The sequence below is a fragment of the Myotis brandtii genome, unplaced genomic scaffold (assembly GCF_000412655.1).
Source record: "Myotis brandtii unplaced genomic scaffold, ASM41265v1 scaffold17, whole genome shotgun sequence".
Lineage (NCBI taxonomy): Eukaryota > Metazoa > Chordata > Mammalia > Chiroptera > Vespertilionidae > Myotis > Myotis brandtii.
In genome coordinates, this window is record NW_005356259.1 from 9,544,075 (window position 1) to 9,547,907 (window position 3,833).

The 3,833-nt window shown below is 59.0% G+C and overlaps 1 protein-coding gene across 1 annotated transcript in view; it reads left to right on the plus strand.

Annotated features, from left to right (window-relative positions):
* The first annotated feature begins 1,316 nt into the window (after nt 1-1,316).
* The window catches only part of HOXA7 (homeobox A7), a 4,604-nt gene continuing 2,087 nt past the window's right edge, over nt 1,317-3,833 (plus strand). The window contains 1 exon segment of the mRNA XM_005862965.2: nt 1,317-2,905. The gene's annotated coding sequence lies outside the window, so the exon portion shown is untranslated.

Sequence of the window (3,833 nt, forward strand, 5' to 3'; positions counted from 1 at the left end):
GTCTCCAGCCCCGGACACGCCTGGGTGTAGCGCGCGCTCGGAGAACCCGGCTGACCGGCGGACAGACACCGGGACTAACGGCCTACCGCCCCCCTGGACCTGGTGACCCCCCGAGAGGGTGTGCAGAGGGCGCAACCGGGCCAAAGGTCCTGGGGCTCGGGAGACCCCCAGAGGCTGCGCCCTGGCAAAGGTCCCGAGGAGTCAGCACCCACGGGTGAGCCAGAACCCGGGGACTTGGCTGCCTTGAATTCGTGACAATAAAATTAAGCGGCTGGAAATGGGGGGTACAGACATTCTTGGTCTGTCTAGTGTAGGTCGGGCGGCTGAGTTGCCTAGAAATGGGCATCCTTGGGGACAGACCAGGCACTGCTTTGGTTATTCTAAAATAAAGGTGATGTTTAAAAGAATTAAAATAACACCCTAGCTCCAAAATAGGCGCTCACGTCGCGAAAGCCGCTCCTGCTTTCTCTCGCCGCTGAATTTCCTGGACAGTGGAGATACTGAGGCTGCTCTGGCATCCTCTGCTCAGGAGCCAGGAGGAGGGAGGGGACACCATTAGGCCCATCCGGTCCCCCACCCTCGGGGAGAACCTGCCCCTCCGGAGCCTTCCAGGGGGCACCCCGAGAGCTAGGAGCAGCCCCAGGTGCAACATGGTTTCCCAGAGAAAACGCGAAAGCAAACAGGACTCTCCGAAGAAGCACCCCCAGCCTGTGAACACGGCACCGGCGCGTTTATTTGGATTGTAAGAGTCTCTGCCAAGCCCACAAAATGTTTACAGCCTGCATCGCCGGCTGTACACGCTATAAAACGGGGGACTGGATTTTGGCTGACATCTCTCCGGGGTGTTCCTCCCTCTCCCGCGTGTGCTCTCTCTCCTTCCCTTCCTCTGTCTATACACACACGTTGGCATTACAGACACACGCCTTCATTACATTTCATTATATAACCTGGTGTCTCGCAGCAGCTGATGGCGAGGAGGGTTTTATAACTTCCCAAGCGCTGTCCGTGGCCGGGTATCGCACAGCAGCTGGAAAGGTCGGTTCATGTCGCTACAGATAAAAGGCAAAGGAGCAGGTCGGTGGCCACTGCTTCTCTCCCCAGGCCCCGGAGCCCAGGTAGGTGCAGGCCCCGGGTATCTCAGAGGCCTCCTGCATTGCCAGGCGGAAAGGACCTCTCTTGCCCTTGGCCTGCCGGTGGCTGGGAAGTGGCTCTCCCAGCTCGGCTGCCCTGCCCAGGACCCGCTTCCCCGGAAGCCGCCTGGACGAGATCCCCTGGCAGCCCCAGCTCCTGGGCACTCCTTGGGGATGGACCTGTCCCCCTGCCACGACTGGGGGCTGCTTACTGGACGGAGAGCCGATGCCCGGGTCGCTTGCAGGGCGCGGATAGAAACCGCAGCCGCAGTTTCTTTAGAGAAGCCGCAGAGTTCTGGCAGGCTCCACTCGCTGCCCGAGAGCTGCGTTTACATTCTTGGCTGGATTTAAATGTTGAGGACAATCCGATAACAAGAAGTCGGGGAAACACAGATTGCTTGGCACACAGGGACCCAGCCCCAAGGCGGCTGAGGCCCGCGTCTTTATCTAAGGACAGCGGGGCAAGGAGAACCCCGTCTACACGTGCCTGTTTCGGCTGCGTCAGGAAGTATTTCTGTGACTATGATCACGAATAACCCAGGGCAATGGTGTCTTTTCAGCCAACTATGTAGGAAACCAATGGCTCAAGAACACGCGGGTACACAGGCCTTTTGGCAAGCCCGGCTCTGCCTGGCCTTTTCGTTTTAAAAGGCTGCCACTGGAGGCCGGAGGGGAGGGAGAAGCCAGAAACGAAAGGGAGGTTCCAGCACCCGCGGGACTTGGCCCCGTTGGCTGACATGGGTCCAGAGAGGCTGGGGCCTTGCGAGGAAAGTATCCGGATCCTGCCTGGCCCAGGCAGAAAGGCAGCGTGTCCTGCCGGGACCGTTTGGACTTGCCCGAGACCGAGACAAACGACAAACGCAGGCAGAGAAGAGCCTGTGGTGGGGACTTTCAGAGCTCTTGGCCAGGACTGCGTTCCTGCCTGCACTCCCCGAAATCGCTCCCCGCTCTCTCTGTCGGGTCAGCTCCCTCTGGGCAGATTCTACTTGAAACGCCATTGCTGCTTTAGCCACGCGAGTCTAGACAGACAGCCTTCTGTGGCCGGGGTCTTTCTCCTTGCATCTTGCTGTGTCACTCGAGGAACAATTTATTGGTCTAAAGCAGTCTAATTCCTCCTCTTTGATCTCCTAGTCCCCTTTGTGTTTGTTTCATCTTCCTTGAACTTTCTGAGGTTTTATTTCCTGCCAGAAATGGATACTATTTGGAATATTTGTGTTTTCTTTCCTTCCTGATGTATCCCCTCCTTTCCCCAAGCAAGACAGCTAGCATCCTGTTCTGCCATGGAGGGTACCCCGGATATTGCCCCCCACGGTCCCTGTACCTCCAGGGAACACCACCCTGACCCCACCTGCACCTACAGCCCCCACCTCCCCACCCGCACCGGGTCATCCACTAGGCCAGAGCTGGGGCTCCTTCGCATCAGGGTCTGAGCCCTCCACTTCCTTTTGTGCTCCCAGGACCCCCTGAGAGGGTGTGGTGAACTGGGGCCGCCTGGACCCTCAGAAAGTGATGGGAAGCGCTTTGTGCAAGAAGAACCAAACTCTATAATCTAGAGGAGAATTTCCGGGGCAATTCCATTGTGAGGTCGGGTTTATGGTGTGCAATAGAGCTGAGCAGTAAAAGGCGTCCTGACCTGCCGGCCAGGCTCCCAGCTCGGCCTGGGCAGTTTACGAGGCGTTTAGGGGGAAGGCTTCGCCCCATCACCCTCAAAGGAGCGGTGAACGGCAGGGACTTTGGCTGTTCCAACCCTGCCCAGGGGTTGGAGGCTGAGGAAGGTAAGCTCCATGCATAGGGGGCCTGGATGGGAGGGAGTGTGACTACTGTGCTCTCCACTCTTGGTGAGCTGATCTTGGGAAAGGTGAAGCAGCCAGAGCTGGGTGGCCTTCGGGAGGGCGGGGGTCTCCAAAAGAAAAGGAGACCCAGCGTGGGCTGCAGTCCCCAGGTGCCTGGGCCTCCCTCTCTCCTCCCCAAATTGGCTCTACAGCATCTATTGCTCCCAAGCACTCAGGCTCATGAGGAGCGGTAGAAGCGCAGGGGTGGCCACAGGGAAGGCTCCCAGAAACCTCAGGATACAAGTGGTACCCGGAAAGCTGCAGGGCCTGGGGCTCCTCCAAGCTGGGGGAAACTTGGTGCAGCCAGGGAGAATCCAGGGTTGCTGGGTGGGGGGACAAAAGAATGCCCATCCGTTTCTGGGGCTGCCAGAGGCCAGGCAGGTGCCCAAAGCGAAAGCACAGAGCCCGAGGGGCCAGCAGTGTCCAGGAGGAGGGAAGGGAATCCCACGTTAGTAAATCTGTTGGCGAATGAGGCTCATTAACAGGTAAATACTTCGCGCTTCCTTTAGGGCTGATAAACAGTGCGCCCTGATCAAGGAAAGGAAGCCCGGAGACCTTGACTTTATTCGAACCACATGGTTCCAGTCTGCAGTGGCCTTCTCGCTGCCGTTGGAAACGACGCTGCGCCGGCCCCGTCTGAATCCGATTTCTAAGTCAGCCCGTTGCCCGAGGGACCTGGGCGGGAGGAGACGCGGGCAAAGAGCCGATTCACCCAGCGCAGAGACTTGCCCACGGGGCCACTTTGGGGTGCGCGGGTGCAGACACCCTCCCTGGGCGGGGTCAGTGGGCAGAGAGGACCCGCAGGCTTGGTCCAGGGTTCGGTCGCGCCCTGTCGGCCCCGCGCAGCCTCTGCAGGCCAGGGGTCCAGGTT